The sequence below is a fragment of the Callorhinchus milii genome, unplaced genomic scaffold (assembly GCF_018977255.1).
Source record: "Callorhinchus milii isolate IMCB2004 unplaced genomic scaffold, IMCB_Cmil_1.0 Scaffold18, whole genome shotgun sequence".
NCBI classification, from domain to species: Eukaryota; Metazoa; Chordata; class Chondrichthyes; order Chimaeriformes; family Callorhinchidae; genus Callorhinchus; species Callorhinchus milii.
The window spans coordinates 4,721,143-4,738,655 of record NW_024704759.1 but is presented as its reverse complement, the minus strand read 5'-3'; the positions used below and the strand labels follow the sequence as shown (position 1 = coordinate 4,738,655).

The following is a 17,513-nucleotide window of genomic DNA, read 5'->3' as shown; positions in this document are numbered from 1 at the left end:
CTAGCTAAACCTATTCAGTTTACTTTTCTTTCCTTTGTATTTGATCTAGCACCTTTCACACCACGAGGCACCTAGAGGGGTTCAGAGTAAAATCCGGTGATCGTATTTTAGTAGGAAAACCCCTACTTTTCCTGAGAAGTCTATTTACGTCAGCAATGCTCTCAGGCCCACGATATACAAAACTTGAGATCAATAATCACAAATTACCACCAACAATCTGCAATCATTGCCAAGTATGCGGTTTGTCGACTAGGAATTTATGCTTTGCACTGATGGAATTTACTGAGAAAGCAGACGATTTAAGACGATAACCGACCGCACCTACCGGCGTGTCGTTTAAAAAAAAGCTGAGATTTTTTTTAAAAAAAGAAACGCTTGATTTCGAAAAAAAACACACAGTAAATGACAGTAAGTGACAAATAAATGGCAATTACATGGGCAAATATAAAAAAATGAAAATGAAAGGTTCCTCCAGTGCTGTTTAACAATTGCAATTGCAGTGAAGGGCGTTGGAATGATCAAAGTCCACACTTTATCCTGTGATTCCTTTAATGTGATTAGCTGGTGATGGGTTGGGTGAACCCATGACAAGGAGCACCTTTACTCACACACTGCAGGGATCCCAGTGCAAACGTGCAGCACTCACCACTCGTACAGGAATAATCAGGTGGGAGAAATTAATTGCTATTTTTCGTTTTAATGTTCATGCATCTCTACAAGTGCTTATAATAATAATGTGTGTGTGTGTGTGTGTGTGTTTGTGTGATATTTCAGTGTCCGTGCAACCTTTTGACTGAATTTCCTGCTTTGTATGCAGATCGTGCTTACATTTGTTGCAAAAAAAAATCTGATATGGTCCAAGAAAGAGAGAGAGAGAGAGAGAGAGATATTATTTTATTTTCCAACTCAAAGGATGGGGTATGGGGGGTATGGGGTGGGGTATGGGGGTTGGGTTGTGCGTTGGGTGAAGTTAAGGCAAAGTTAAGTCCTGTGTGGAGGACAAGTTCAAAGTGAAACTTATTTGGACTCTTTTGCGACACTGTGACTCACCTCCGAAGTTTGCAACAATAGGTGATACATATATATATATATATGTAGCACTGCTTTGACTGGGGATATCTTTAATTCGTTTACTCCTGGAGTTGTTCTGATCATTCATCCTTTAAGCCTGGCTCTGAATACAATATAATACAATATAATATAATTATGATTATTATTATTATTGCTCTGAATATCCTCGCTTCATCCCGAGAGGCGCATCTCCACACGTGTCCACCACACCGTGAAAGCAGGAACCCGAGAGGTGTTTTGACAGAGATCTCTCAATGGGGACCGATTGGTAAACACCGACGTTTGAAAGAAACATTATATCTGGTGGACAGACAGCTCTGTGGCTCCAACAACAACAACAACAACAACAACAACAACAACAAGTAATAATAATAATAATTAATTCATAATAATTAATTAATAATAATAATAATAATAATAAGCCATTCGCCGGTCTCAGGATCCGGTCGATTTTCAGGAACAGATCCCGACTCCAAAACCCCGATTGCTTGTCAGTGAGTGTATCGATCCGATCTGATCGATCCGATTGATTGATTGATGGATGGGATGGCAAGGCTAAGCTTTGTGAGGGCTCTTCCCACGCTGGGGGGGGGGGGGGGGGGGTGACTGGTCCCCTCTCCCCCCCCTCCTCTCCCCCTCTCCCCCCCCCCCTCCTCTCCCCCTCCTCTCCCCCCCTCCTCCTCTCCCCCCCCCTCCTCTCCCCCTCTCCCCCCTCCTCCCCCCCCCTCCTCTCCCCCTCCCCCCCCCTCCTCTCCCCTCTCCCCCTCCTCCCCCCCCTCCTCTCCCCCTCTCCCCCCCCTCCTCCCCCCCCTCCTCTCCCCCTCTCCCCCCCTCCTCTCCCCTCTCTCCCCCCTCCCCCCCCCTCTCTCTCTCCCCCCCCTATCCCCCTCCTCCCCCTCTCCCCCCCCCCTCCCTCTCTCTCCCCTGTCACCGAGGAGTCACAGTGAGAGCCACTGTCAGAGCTGTGGGTGACCCGCGGCTTCCGGGCTTTTGCAGCTGAGCGATTCCTCGCTGGTGGACGGGGAGTGGCGGCGGCGGCGGCGGCGGTGTGTGAGGATGGGACGGGACGGGACGGGACGGGGCGCTGCCGTGCGGAGCCTTCGCCTCATTGCCGGTGAGAGTCGGTCGAGTCGGTGTCTGTCCAATTTTCTGGGCGGCCCCACAGGAACGGGGATTTTTTTTTCAAAAAAAAATATTATTTCTCTCTTTCTTTTTTTTTTAAACCACGTTCTACCCCACACACACAACACACAATATTAAAATAATAATAATAATAATAATAATAATAATAACCCCTGACTGACATTGTCACTCTGTGACAATTTCCCCTCCTCCCCCCCCCCCCACCCCACCCCCAGCACTGTTCATCCACAGCGTGTAATTTATTTTAACGTGAGGTGTTTTTTCCCCCCAACACCCCCCCCCCCCCCACCCCCACCCCCCCCCACCCCTCACCCCCCCCAACACCCCCCACCCCTCAACCCCCCCCCACACCCCCCAACACCCCCCACCCCTCACCCCCTCCAACACCCCCCACCCCTCACCCCCCCCCCAACACCCCCCACCCCTCACCCCCCCAACACCCCCCACCCCTCACCCCCCCAACACACCCCCCCACCCCTCACCCCCCCACCCCTCACCCCCCCCAACACACCCCCCCACCCCTCACCCCCCCTCACCCCCCCCCCTGTCACGCTGTAATTGTCCCCCCCTTTTTTGTTGTTGTTTTATTCTTATTTTGATGATCCTTTGTTTGGGCTCAATTTTTTTTAAACGATGGGTGGGGTGGGGAGGGGGGTCTTTATTTTTCCTTTTTTTAAAAAAAATAAAACATAGCCGGGGGTGGGGTGTGAGGGTGGGGGTGAGGGTGGGGGTGTGGGGGTGAAATTATTATTATTTTTTTCCCTTCCCCAAAATGCGACGGATATGTGACATTCTCCCAATATCATTCTATTTGAAACCTTAAGTATCTTAACCTGAGGTTTAACAGCGTTGTGTGTGTTTTATATATGTATACATATATATATTATATATACAAAAGAACCATTCAGCAAATATCGTGGTTCCTGTGTGGTAGTGGGGGGGGAGGGTGGGGGGGTGCGGGGGGGTGGGGTGAGTTTAAAAAAATAGTTTTATTCAACAATGAACGTAAAATGCTAAAGTGTTTTAGGTTAAACACGGTCTTGTCTGTGTTAACTGATCAGACCCACGTTCGTCGGTTTGTAAAGACTAATTTGAAGAGCTGAAAGGTTTTGGTTTCACGTCGTTATTTGACTAAAAGATGTTGGGGGAGAGGGGGGGTTGTGCTGCTGCTGGGCTTGTGGTTCACACTTCGCCTTCTCTCCTCTTCCCCCCCCCCCCACTACCACCACCCACCCCCCTACCCACCACCCCCACCCCCCAGGCTCCCAGCTGCAGAGCAAGGTCTATGCCGAAGGCGCACCTGCTGCTCTGGGCAGCGCCACCAACATAACAAGACGTTGCCTTGAGCTTTACGCTCTGTCTTCACCGCTCGGGCTTTTCGAGTCATTCCAGCCTTCAGAAAAATTTCCGCCTTCTGGTTTTCGGTCACTTTGCCGGAGATGTCGCTCCGATGCAATCAATGATTGTTCTTACGATTCAATTGCGGTCTAAACGCGCCACGATTGCTTTAAGAGCGGCAGGGACGGGGCAACTGGCGGCCCGGGGGCCGCACGTGGCTCGCCTGATAATTCCAGGCACTGTGTTGTGGTCCATCCCCTGCTCAAGAGTGTCACAACCGGACTGAGAGTACCCCACGTCACAAAAAGCAAAATGCTGCAGATGCTGGAAATCTGAAATAAAATTAGAAGCCACTGGGAAAATGCAGAAGGCCAGGCAAGTGAGTTAAAGTTTCAGATCTCAGATCTTTCGGCAGTTAGCACAGTGGTTAGAGCTCTTGCCTCACAAGCGAAAGATCTGGGTTTGATTCTTGGCAGGGTGAAATGTTGGGCAAGTTTCCTTATTCCAAACCCTCTGTTTACCTAGTAATAAGCAGCAACTCTATTGTTAGTCATATCACTTATCCTGGGTAATAATCCCTTCAAAAAAAATAATAATAATTTAGTCACTCAATCCACGACTGTTTGTGGGACACTGCAATGTGCAATTGTGGTCCACCCCCTGCTCAAGAGTGTCACAACCGGACTGAGAGTACCCCACGTCACAAAAAGCAAAATCCTGTAGCTCAGTGGTTAGAGCACTCGCTTTGCAAGCGAGAGACCTGAGTTCAATTCCAGGCAGAGGGCGAAACCTTGGGCAAGTTTCCTTACTCCACACAGAGCCTAATAATAATCCCTCCAAAAACAATAATAAATTGGTCATTTATAATCTACGAATGTTTATGGGACATTGCTGTGCGCATTTACCTGCCGTGTTCGCCCACAACTATACAGTCAATTCACTTTACAGTGTGTTCTGTGAAGCGCTTTGGGACGTCCTCCCGACGTGAAAAGCGCTATATCAAATGCAAGGATTATTATTATTATTAATTGGCTACCGCGTTTCACCCACAAAATATACAGTCAATTCACTTTACAGGGTAGTAAACTGTAGTCCACTTTACGCCTAATAATAATCCCTCCAAAAAACAAAAAAAAATAATGAATCGGTCATTTCAATCCACGATTGTTTGTGGGACATTGCTTTGCGCAATTGGCTACCGCGTTCGCCCACAAATATACAGTCAATTCCCTTTACAGTCTATTCTGTGAAGCACTTTGGGACGTCTAGAAGACGTGAAAAGCGCTATATCAAATGCAAGGATTATTATTATTATTTTTATAGTCCGTGAAGTGCTTTGGGCCGTCTCAAAGATGTGATGAGGCGCTATATCAAAATCTAGGATTAAATATCCCAAGTTCTTCACAAAGTGTAGCAGATGAACAAGTCTACCACCGCCAGTGATAAATAGGTGCTGGGCAATTTCTGCTTGTAGGTGACTACATTTTAAAGAACAACAACTTGCATTTATAAAGCGCCTTTCACGCGGGGTAGTTTGACAGTGGTGGAGTCTGACAACGAGCCGAGGGGAGAGGTGACCATCAGCATGATCACAAAGGAAGGTCTTTAGGTGGGATTTGAAGATGGGGAGGGAGGGGGAATGTTGAGGGAATCGGGTAGAGAGTTTCACAGTTTCGGGGCATAGTGACTGAAGGCATGGCCACCGATGGTGTATCGGAGGGGACGAGGAACAAATAGGCTGGAGTTGGCCAAGCGGAGGCAGCGGGTGATGGAGGGGGGGGTGTAAACAAGTCAGATGAGTATGGAGGTGCGAGGGCATGAAGGGATTTGAAAACGAGTGAGAGGATCTTGAAATTGATCCGTTTGGTAAGTGGGAGCCAGGGGAGCCTGGCAAGGACTGGTGTGATGAGGTTATGGAGTTTTGTGTGGGTGAGTATCAGGGTGGCAGAGTTTTGAATTAATTGAATTTTGTATATGGTGGAGCTGGGAGACCAACGATGAGGGCATTGGAATAGTCCAGCCGGGAAGTGACAAAGGTATGGACGAGGGTTATCTTAGGGATGAAGCAGTCCAGGACCTCTTTGCACTTGGCGTTGGAAGTGAGGATCAAAGGTGCTTTAGATGGGGGTGGAGAAGGTGATGGGTAGTGGAGAACATGATTTTGTTTTTTTTGGCCTGGAGAATGATCTGTGAATAAAAGGCGGTTTGGGCTTGAGAGAGGGAAAATGTGAGAACAGAGCATTCAACCAATCAAGTCTGTTTCTACAACCCGCCCAAACTCCTATTCCAAGGCATCATGTACTTTCATGTTATTTCCATCTCTCTAATCCTAACTTTACTTACACTGAAATGACTAAGCAATTACTAACAACTTCAAGTGAAGAAAAGAACTGATTCATACTTATTTTGTTGGCATCTTCTGTTAATTTAAGGTAAGGGATGTTTTTTAAATGCTAGCCTGTCTAGTCATGATTAATGTCTGTAACTTGCCATAGTCCTTCATTGGAAAAATAGAAATGCACAGCATGAGCAGACCAGTAAGTGTCTGATAAAGGAAGCTAATTACTATAATCATTGGCTTTCAAATAGCACCTCTAATATTGAAACATCTCCAAGCACTTCAATGCAAATTGCTGTGTATTTTTAGACAAGCCTGCAGTCTATTTTGCACACAAGAAGGTCAGGCCATGAAGTGAATCACCAATTTAACTGGAAGATTGTTGGCCAGGACATCAAGTGAAACTTTCTTCTCTTTAGCAACTAATGACATGAGATCTTTAACTTTTACCTAAATGGGCAGACAGGGCTAAAGAGCTGAATATCGCAGAATTAAATAGTGGCATTGAACTCAATTGCTCCAGTTTGGTTTAGCAAACTAGTACATTAAGCAAACCAGTATGCCAATTTATGTTGAGTCAAACCCAAAGTGGTAACTGATCTGTGTCGTTTGGGTGACACAGATCTGTTACGACTTTGGTATGACTCAACCATGCATCATCAGCGTTTTTCATGTTTTAATTCTTCACATAATCCAATATGTTGTCATTTACAATTCTACCTGAATATTTGAAAAGAAAAGCAGCCCCTTTTTCTCATCTGTCTCGACTTCCCCATTTCCAAATTTTAGTTTAAAAGGGCTTTAATCAGTCATGACCCTGACAGAAAACACACACAATATCAAATCGTAGTCATTGGAAATTCACATATATGTTTTAGTTTAAATGACACCCAGAATTCTGTCCTATGATTTCAAATTGAATGTCCTTGCATGTCAAGCTATTAGTGTGTAAAATCTGATTGGTGAACAAGCTGAAACCAGAATATTCAAGGAATAATCTTCTCTGCTCTTTCTTCTTCCCCTCCCCCTTCTGTTGCATGTATGCATTCAATGTTTATCAGTAGACTTCCTGTTTCCTTTATGGTTCCAGGTAAATATCAATATCAGGAAGTACTGCAGATTATTGCTTACTTGTTCAATTCTCAAAAAGCAAGTAACATTGATAGTCAATGAATAGCAAGAATAATATATAGAAAACAGAAGTCCCTGGGAACACTCAGCAGGTCAGGCAGCATCTATGGAGTATGAGGGGGTTGGGGGTCCTCTCCATAGATGCTGCCGGACCTACTGAATTTTCCCAGTGTCTTCTGTTTTTATTTCAAATTTCCAGCATCTGCAGTATTTTGCCTTTTGTTTATAGCAAGAATAGAATGTCTGGGATGTAAAAACAGATTAGGTATTCTGTAATTTTGCCAAATCTCTGAAGTGAGAATGAAGGGAAATCCTTGGGAGATCAAATGGTTTGCAAAAGAATTGGTGATGTGAATGCACAAGATCTATCATTTCTTCTGCTCTTAGATGTACCTCAATGCTGTAAACATCAGACCATTGTTTTGGTTATTATTAATAATAATAATCCTTGCTTTGATATAAGGGTTTTTCCTTCTCTTCCATCTGGAGGACATCTCAGTGCACCTCACAGGATTCACTGTAAAGTGCAGTGACTGTATCTTTGTAGGCAAATTAACAAATTGAGGAGAGGGAAAATGGAAAATATAAGGCTTGAACAGCCTTAGGCTTGATTAGGAGCATGGGGAGTTTGTCTGTTAATCTATCTTTCTGTCTTGTCAGTTGAAGCAGAAATGTTGTGGCTGTTTGGTGGATAGAAGATTGAAATGACTATTCATTTTCTGAAATGACTATTTTTTAATGAGGCCGACTTTTGTGTTACATTACATTTTATGTCATGCTTCATGACTGCTCACATTTCTTTCTATTACTTAACCTACTGATAATTAGCAAGCAGTGTGCAACAGAATGGGGTGGTGCTGCACATGTAGATGAGCAGGAATTATGAAACAATATAGGCGTATATCTACAAAATACACAGTCACTACACTTTATAGTAAATGCTGTGAAGCCCTCTGAAACATCCTTCTTATGTGAATTGTACTATTTAGATGTAAGGCCTATAATTATGTTTTTACATGTGCTTTCCCTTCTGTGACTCGTATGCAATCTTGGCATGCATCGCTTTTATAACTCAATGATAGCTGGTTAGAAAAAATTAATTGAATGCTTCCTCTTGCTCCTCACTGCCCTTGTGTAGAGAAAGGATTCTCAGTTGACTTCAATACTATGTTAACAATTTATACTAATAATAATCCTTGCATTTGATATAATGCCTTATCGCGTCATTGAGACATCTCAAAGGGGTTCCCAGAATATACTGTAGAATGTAGTGACTGTATATTGTGGGCGAAAAGCGGCAGACGATTACGCACAGCGACGTCCCATGTACAGTCGTGAATTGAGTGACCAAATTAATAATTTATAAACCATACCAAGGAGGTCTTCATTCTAATCTGAAGTCATTTTTTCATTGAACCCCCTTTAATGTTGCGGGTTGAGTTAACCATGTGCAAGTGCAGTGTACAGAAGAAATTACAGGGCTGTTTAAATATGCGATTAACCAGTGAAAAGAATCATTGGTGTTTCTTGTTTATTACACCATTTAGGCCATTGTTACAATTTTGCACATGGTTAACCCAATCTGCAGATATGACCTCTAATTACATCTCGGCCATTTTCACATCATTCATGCCTGGCCCCAATAAGGGCCAATAATGCGGTTACCTATATCCATTCCTCTGTCTATTGGCTTTGTGATGAGCAGAGGATCAATTGTGCATTAAAACTAGCCAGTAGCAGAAAAAAGAACTAGGAGGGGGAAGCAGATAATGCATGCTGAATAATAGCTGATGTTAATTTAAAGTGACAGGAGTACAATAACTTAGTTACACATGCGGTTGATTTCTCTGGGACGTGTCCTTTTTCAAACATACACTAGGATGTTCGCTAATGAACCAGGCTGAGACATTATTTCACTCTTTCATTTGGGAGATTTAAAAAAAATCCTTGAATTTGATATAGGGCCTTTCCACGTCATTGAGATGTCTCAAAGCGCTTCGCAGAATTTACTGTAAAGTGGATTGACTGTATATTTTGTGAGTGAAATTTGTACAGACTGCTGAGTTAAGTGAATGGATACACAGAAGACCTGAGAAAAGGAATTTGCCCAAAACTACAGGTTCACAAACCAACTGCGGATGTTTAGATGTTCTAGATTCTCCACTTGTAATTTCGCTTAAATAATAATCCTTGGGTTAATATAGCTCTTCATCATGTAAAATGTGTAATTTGGTGTTAAGTGTAGTGATTGTGTTCGTATATAAACGTGGCAACCAATTTGCACACAGTAATATCCCACTAATATCCCTGAAGTGAATGACCACTTTCTCTCTGGGGAATTGCTGGCCAGGACACCAGGAGAAACTTCCTTCTCTTTTGTAATGGTACAATGGGGTCTTTAATGTCAACACAAACAGGTAGACGGGATCTGATCTTCGTTTAATGTCTCATCTGAAGGATGGGATGGCGCCTCCGATAATGCAGTGCACCCCCAGGACTATGTTGGAGTGTCAGCTGGACAATGAACTTAAATCTTGACTTGGGCCAACAATAACAATTAATAATTAATTAAGTAGCAATTAATTTCATAGTATGTTAAAATCCAAAATATGTTAAGTCAGCTGTGCATCTAATTTGCTTGTTAGTGTATCCTAATTTACTCTTAAATTTATTTTGCACAGTGCATGTGCGTTGCCAATCATTTTCCCTTGAGTGAAATTTCCTGCTCAGTTTTGTATGTAACTCAATGCAAAAATGGCATTTCTCTGAGCCCATCAGATTGTGCTCAGCGAGTAATCCCTGAAATATGGACCCTTAAATTTTGGTAATTTAATATAGGTTAATTTGGGGTTACACAACAGATAAGAATGATGGAAATCAGACAAAATTATTGCAAACTTCTGTCTGTGAATTTTTTTATTGAGTTGAAATTGAGTGTGGGACAAACCAGAGTTAACTCATTTCAGGGCTTTGTCGAGTTTTGCTTTCTTTTAAACTCTCAAGAGTCCATGGCATTTCTTAATCCACATAGATCATTATTCATTTCTGCCTTAATTTAGAGTTGTTAACCAGTGATGTCCGGAATTGCAGACCATTGGAACATTGCTTTCAGATGCACTGAGGCAGGAGAACAAGGGGGCACAAGTTCAGGATAGTGAACGTACACTGGGAAGTATGTCTTTATACAGAGGATCATACACTTACATGACAGGAACCGGTTACCAGGAAGCATAGTTGAGGGCAGGACAATGAAAAAAACAGGTTACTGCTGTGATGCTAGGTGAATAGGGTGCGGATCCTGGAAAGATGACATCAATCAAAATAGGGGTCTTTTCGTCTGAACCGCAAGTGGAATTTAAACTGCCTCAAGTGTGGAAATTACTTCCCCATTTTGCAACTGGCAATTCCTGTAAAAAAANGTACAAAGTATAAATTGCACCATGAAGAGGATGCACAGTACAAATCTCAGGTCTAACCTTGCATTTACTGGGAAGTGCTGCTTTTGGGATGAGATATTAAACCAATGCTCCCATCTGCCTGTACTTCAGTGAATGTTAAAAGCTCCCATTGGCACTATTTGAAGTGAAGAGTTTTTTCCAGTGTCCTACCCAGCAGGTTCTCCAGACATGATTCATTCGTCTCATGGCTTTTTGTGGGATTTTTCATATGCAACAACAAGACTACATTTGTATAGCGCCTTTCACATCGGGAGGATGTCCCAAGGCGCTGGATAGTGTACAGCATTTCAGACCTGAGCTGGGGTCAGAGGGGGAGAAGGGAGGGGAGGGGAAGGGGGGTGGCCGATAGCACGGTCGAAGAGGAGGGTCTTGAGGCAGGACTTGAAGGAGGTTAAGGAGGGGGCGAGGCGGAGTGATTGGGGGATGGAATTCCAGAGATTGGGGACAGAGTGGCTGAAGGCTCTCCCACCAATGGTGGGGTGGGTAGGTTGGAGGACGTTGGGCGAGAATGGGGGAGGTGGGGTCACAGAGTTTGGTGCGGGAGAGGACACGGGCTGCAGAGTTCTGGATTATCTGCAGCCTGTGGAGGGAGGAGTTGGGAAGGCCGACAAGCAGGGCATTTGCATAGTCGAGCCTGGAGGTGATGAAGGCATGAACAAGAGTTTCAGCGGCCTGAGGGGTGAGGTAGTGACGGAGTCGGGCGATGTTATCGAGGTGAAGGAAGGCAGAGTGGGTCATGGCTTGGATGTGGGGAAGAAAAGACAGTTGAGGGTTGAGCAAGACACCTAAGTTCCTGACTGGCTGGTGAGTTGTAGTGAGCAACCATGGAGGTTGATGCTGCCAGAGCTTGAGGTACAGAGGCATTGGCGTGAGCCAATCAGGAGGGCCTCAGTCTTGTTCACATTCAATTGCAGGAAATTTGCCCTCATTCAAGACTTGATGTCCTTCAGGCAGTACCCATATGCACACCATATGCTTTGAATCTTCAAAGGCTGTCAATTGCAGAGTGGAATTCTCATTGTGGAAGCAATGCCTGTACTATCCTGTTACAACCGTGTCATTTCAGTGCAAGCGAAGGTACCAATAATGACCCCCTTCCACTTGTGTTGCAATAGAAACAGAATGTTGTTTTGGGCAACCAGATTTAGAAGGTGATTTGATGTCTTGATTGAATAATTAAGTTACAAAGAGTGATACGGCATGAAATCTGTCCATTTGACGCAACTAATCTGTGCTGATGTTTATACTCCACATTTCTTCCATTGTCGTCCTGATTTTATCAGACTTGTCATTCAGCTTTTCAATATGTCATGTCTTGTAATGCTCCCACAGTCATGCTGGGCTCACAAACATGTTGCTATCCCATTTGTTACCATGTCAAATGGCATTGGGAGTCAAGCTGTGGAGGGGATGCAGTATCTTTCTGCTAGCTTGATTCCTTAATGAGGTGCATTGGGCAGTGAACCGTGGAAGCATTCCTTATGTGGATATGATTTGCAACTTGCCCAGAATAAATGCATAGCCAATAACAATCAGTTTACACTCTTCTGTTACCACTGACTATTGGATTAGGACCGAATTAAACCAGACTAATGTACACTTACTCAACATTTGCTAGGAGTGCATTTGCACACTAAGTAAAGTGTCCTGACATGAAAGGCATTGTACCAAATGCGAGAATTATTATTAAAAAGGCATCACATTCTTTTTTGCAGGGAACTATGAGCCAGTACCAAAGTGGAGTTAGATGGTTAAGTGTGAATTTGAGACATGCTTTTGTAAGTTAAATGCTCAATTGAATTTAGTACTCGGATGGAATGAATTGAACCCTCAATTTGACCTAGAAAAACTTAATTGGCGAGGAATGTGTGTGTTTGCGTTTTGAAGCTCTAACTGTCAAGAATTCTGGACTCTAAAAGCAGCATTCATGGAACAGGTCCTGTTCCTGCGATCTTTTATGTACTTCCAAAAGATTTATGAGATTAAAGATTGACTTCTTTGTAGACTGTCACGTAACCAGCATTTGATTCATCTCACTCTTTGCTGTCCTGTAATCTTGACGCAAGTATGCTTTGTGTGTGAGTGTGTGTTTGTGTATATGTGCGGAGATTGTGGGGGCGGGTGGGGTTGAACTTCAACGATGTAGGTTCCTCAGTGAAAAGGCTACGTTCCTCACTGTGATCACCTTAAAATGGTAAATGAGTACCATAGTTTAGGGGCAAGCTGAAAATAAACTTGATTTGAATAGCAGCTTGTACACAACCTCACAGACCTTATCAATGGACTCTATTGCAGTAAAACCATTTCAGATGAAATGTCTGTTCTGCACTAGATATTTTTACTCAATCCTCAAAGTACAGTGGTGTTCTAATATGAGGCAATGCTTCTTCATTGTAGATCTATGAGTTTCTAATCTTTAATTGGTACTAAAAATACTTACAGAGACATCATCTGATGAATTGCAGGGTTGTCATTTCTTAAATTTAACTGGTGTCTAAGTTGAATTAGTATGTTTCAATAATTGCATACCAACTTATAATGAAATACTGCAATTTGTCCCCAGCCTATTTTTTTTAAAAAAAACCTTACTCCACATTCCTTTTTTTTCCTTCCTTCTTTTCAGTTTTTTTTAGCATGTCAGATAGGCGTAGTGTAGCATTCTCACCTCTAAGTCAGAAAGTTATGGAATCAAGCCCCACATCCTTCAGATGAAAAAGCCAAACTAATTTCCTGTCTACTTGTTCAGGTGGACATTAAAGTTCCCATGGCACCACTCGAGAAGAGAGTTTCTCCCAGTGTCCTGGCCAGCAAACCCCCAAATAAAATTAGTCATTTACTTTGTAGCTGTTTGTGGGACATTGCAAACTACCTACTACGTTCATCTACAAAATACACATTTGCTACTCTTTATAGTAAATTACTGTGAATTGTTTTGAGATGTCCTCCTGACATGAAAGGTGCTAAATCAAATGTAAGGATTATTATTTTACCTTCCTGAGCTGGGGAAGAGATAATCCACTGCCCCTGTCTATCTTTTTTTGACTACAGCATTGCCCCACAAATGACCGTGAAATGTATGATCAATTTCATTTTACAGGCACAATTGTACAAATAGTTTTCTGTCGCTGCTGTATGTAGCTTCCCACCTCATAAATACTTGGCTAATATTTCCATGCACAATGGAAACCAAGAATTAAGCAAATTCATACAGAGTCAATAAATAAATAGTAGTACACCTACTATTTACCAGTGGGTTCATCTTTGCACTTCTGCTGGTATTTTGCTAAATGGAGAAGTGATTTTTTTTTTGTGAAATTATTGGACTCCACAGAAGGAAAAGGTTTTCCATTTATCTGTACTAACACTGATGTGCTGTTGCTCTACTTGGCATTTTTGAATTATCATATAGAAACATAGAATTGTACAGCACAGAAGGAGGCCATTTGGCCCATTGTGTCTGTGCCGGTTCTTTGAAAAGAGCTCTCCAATTTAATCTCATTCCCTTGCTCTCTCCCCATAGCCCTGCAAACTTGCCTTCCCCAAATAATTATCTACTTCTTTCTTAAACGTTGTTATCGAATCGGCTTCCATCACCCTTTCAGGCAATGCATTCCAGATCCGAACAATTCGCTGTGTGAAATCATTTCTTCTCACCTCCCCTCTGTTTCTTTTAACATCTATTTTAAATTTGTGTCCTCAGGTTACCGACCCACCCACCAGTGGAAATAGTTACTCCTTGTTCACCCTATCGAATCCCCTCATAATTTGGAAAATTTCTGTTAAGTCTCCTCTTAACCTTCTCAGCACCAAGGAGAATAATCCCGGCTTCTCTCGCCTCTCCTCAAACTGAAGTCCATCATTCCTGGTACCATCCTGGTAAATCTCCTTTGCACCCTCTCCAATGCCTTGACATCCTTCCTGAAGTGTGGTGCCCAGAACTGAACACAGTCTCTCGCTGAGGCCTAACCAGTGTTTTATAAAGGTTCATCATAACTACCTGACTTTTGTATTCTTTGCCCCTATTTATAATAATTAACCCAACAACTTCTATATATATTGAAACAAGAGGAGACCACCAGGTGGATCGCTAGTGTTAGAGGAATGAGCTGTGAGCAGCCATTGGACAAAATGGGACTCTTCAGTTTTGAGAGATGACTCAATGAGGGTACATTATAGAGATGTATAACATTTTAAATAGGATTAAAAAAGTAAACCCAGATTAATACTTTAGGATGCATCAAGACAGTACAACAAGAGGATGCAGGTTTAGAATTACAAGGGGCAATTTCAGGACAGACACCAGGAAGTGTTTCTTTACTCAGAAGGTAATTTGAAGACTGGAATAAGTTGCCAGGAAAGGTGGTTGAGGTTAGAACACTTGGATTCATTTAAAAAGCAGCTTGACGTTGTGATCAGGACAGTAGGGTGGTTGTTTGGGTGGATGGGTTGAGATCAGAGGACTTGATTGTGCTTGCCGCCCAGTGCTATCCAAAGGACACGTCCATAGTTTTCCCCTGGCATTAGCTGAAAAGTACAGGTGGCTTTGAAAGACCAGGGCTGCAATGCCCTTCACTGGAACCATTTGCCTCCTGCAAGACTGATCTTAAAATCTGATTAACTCTCTTCACACACAGACAAACCTTCTTAGCTCATCAATTCAAAATCTCTGAAACAGACCAAAAGTGTCTCATTTGCATAAATATAAAACCTGACGAACAGCATATTCTGGGCAAACAAGTAAAAATAAATTTGGTCAGTCAATCTATGACTGTTTGTGGGACACTGCTGTGTGCAATTGGCTGCCACATTTTGCCCACAAATTGCACAGTCAATTCACTTTAGAATATATCCTTTGAAGTGATTGAGACGTCTCAATGACTTGATAAGGCGCTATATCAATTGCATGGATTATTATGATTATTATTATTTGTGGTGCTCCCTTCTTATGCAGAATTTGACCTATTTAGTAGATTGAATTGGGGAAAATATTGAAGTTGAGGTTTATCTGCTGAATAATGCTGATTTTTGCCTCTTAAGATTGACATGGAAGTAGAAAGTGTTCTGTGTTGCACAAACTGACTGGGACTATTGCACAGACTGAAACAGCCATAAAGTGAATGACCAATATTTGTTTAAGCTGCGAAGATTGTTGGCCAAGACATGTGGAAAAATTCCCTTCTCTTTTCAGATAGTGCCACAAAATCTTTAACATCCAGCTGATCATGCAAACGACACCTCCATTTAAAGTCTCCTCCGAAGGACAGCACCTTGAACAATGCAGTGCACCCCCAAGACTGTACTGGAGCGTCACCCTATCAGCCTACCCTATGAGCTCCTATACCTCATAATTAATGTTCTCCTATCTCCATTGTGCTTCCTACCTTGAGACACAGCAAAATATTGACTACTATGAACAATGACAAGCGGCTAATAGGTGTGTTCTACTTTCCCTCTGGTTGGTTTCTGTTCTGCCCTTATTTACATTGTAAAACATACTTTTGGAAAAAGTGAAACAGCAAGGTTAAAGTAAGCTGTTGGTAGCTGTTAGGTAGCTGTTGACAATTTAAACAGGCCCTACCCTGATTTTGTTCTTTGTCGCCAATGACTCAGTGGCATTATAAATCAAATGCTTATTGTATAGGGGTGTGAGGAAATCATTTGTATTGTCGCCTGGCGTAATAGTTCTTCTATCTTAATTGTCTGCCTGGAACTGACAGCACTGGAATGTTTGTTATCAGAATTGTAGTGCTTGGTCTGAAATTGCTTTTAGCATCCAGTTTTACATGTTCATGACACTTAATAAACCTCACATTTGATTTCAAAAGAAATGTGAGAAGCAAACATGTCATTGAGATGTCTCAAAGTGCCTCACAGGATATATTGTAAAGTGAATTGACTGTATATTTTGTTGATGAAATGCAACAACCAGTTGTGCATAACAATGTCCCACAAACAGCCATGGGATGAGTAACCAATTTTTTATTTAGGGAATTTACTAGCCAGAACACAAGGAGAAACTCCCTTCTTTTTTTGACGAGTACCATCAAATGTATAATGTTCATCTGAACAGGCCGGCGGGTACTTGGTTTAACTTCTGCATTGGAGTGTCAGCTTTAGACTGTGAGTTCAAGTACTGACGTTGGATTTTCCACACGTAGAAAATACCAAGGGTTTCTTAATACTTACAAGCTTTGGCATACAATTTTTGTGATGAGTCAGTTCATCTTGACTGCATTGTGCAATTAAGTCACTTTGAATTTAGAATCATAGTGCTTTTCCAAGGGTTACAATTCCTTCAAATAATAATAATAATAATTTTCTAGGAGAGGCCAGAGAACTTAGGAATATTCTCCTTGAAGCAGAAAGGTTAAGAGGAGACTTAATAGAAGTTTTCCAAATTATGAGGGTATTTGATTGGGTGAACACTGTGAAACTATTTCCCTTGGCGGGTGGATCAGTAACCCGAGGACACCGATTTAAAATAGTTGTTAAAAGAAACAGAGGGGAGGTGAGGTGAAATTTTTTCACACAGCGAGTTGTTCATATCTGGAATGCAATGCCTGAAAGGGCGGTGGAAGCCAATTCGATAATAACCTTTTAGAGAGAAGTAGATAATTATTTGTGGAGGTCAAGTTTGCAGGGCTATGGGGAGAGAGCGAGGGAGTGAGGTTGAATTGGATAGCTCTTTTCAAAGAGCCGGCATAGACACGATGGGCCGAATGGCCTCTTTCTGTGCTGTATAATTCTATGATTCTATGATTTGGTCACTCATTTCATGCCTGTTGTGGGACACTGCTGTGCGCAATTGGCTGCCCTGTTTTGTCTACAAATTAGACAGTCAATTCATGTTACAGTCTATCCTGTGAAGTGCCTTGACGTGATAAGGCATTTTATCGACTGCAAGGATTATTATTATTTATTGTTATTACTTAACTGTTTCTGGAAGTAAGAGAGTTGGCAGCTCAGGGACGATCTTAAAAGGCTGCCTTAACGGCTAAAACGCTCTGTAGCTTCAAAGACTCAACATCCAGACT

At 42.6% G+C, this 17,513-nt stretch overlaps 1 protein-coding gene across 4 annotated transcripts in view; it reads left to right on the top strand.

Moving 5' to 3' along the window:
- Nucleotides 1-615: 615 nt before the first annotated feature.
- Nucleotides 616-17,513, top strand: part of slco4a1 (solute carrier organic anion transporter family, member 4A1) — a 53,633-nt gene continuing 36,735 nt past the window's right edge. The window contains exon 1 of one of the 4 annotated variants that reach the window (XM_007884667.2): nt 616-667. The gene's annotated coding sequence lies outside the window, so the exon portion shown is untranslated. Of the gene's footprint in view, nt 668-2,127; nt 2,186-15,676; nt 15,914-17,513 lie in introns of those variants that run through there. The other 3 variants (XM_042341759.1, XM_042341760.1, XM_007884693.2) reach the window with 3 other exon arrangements.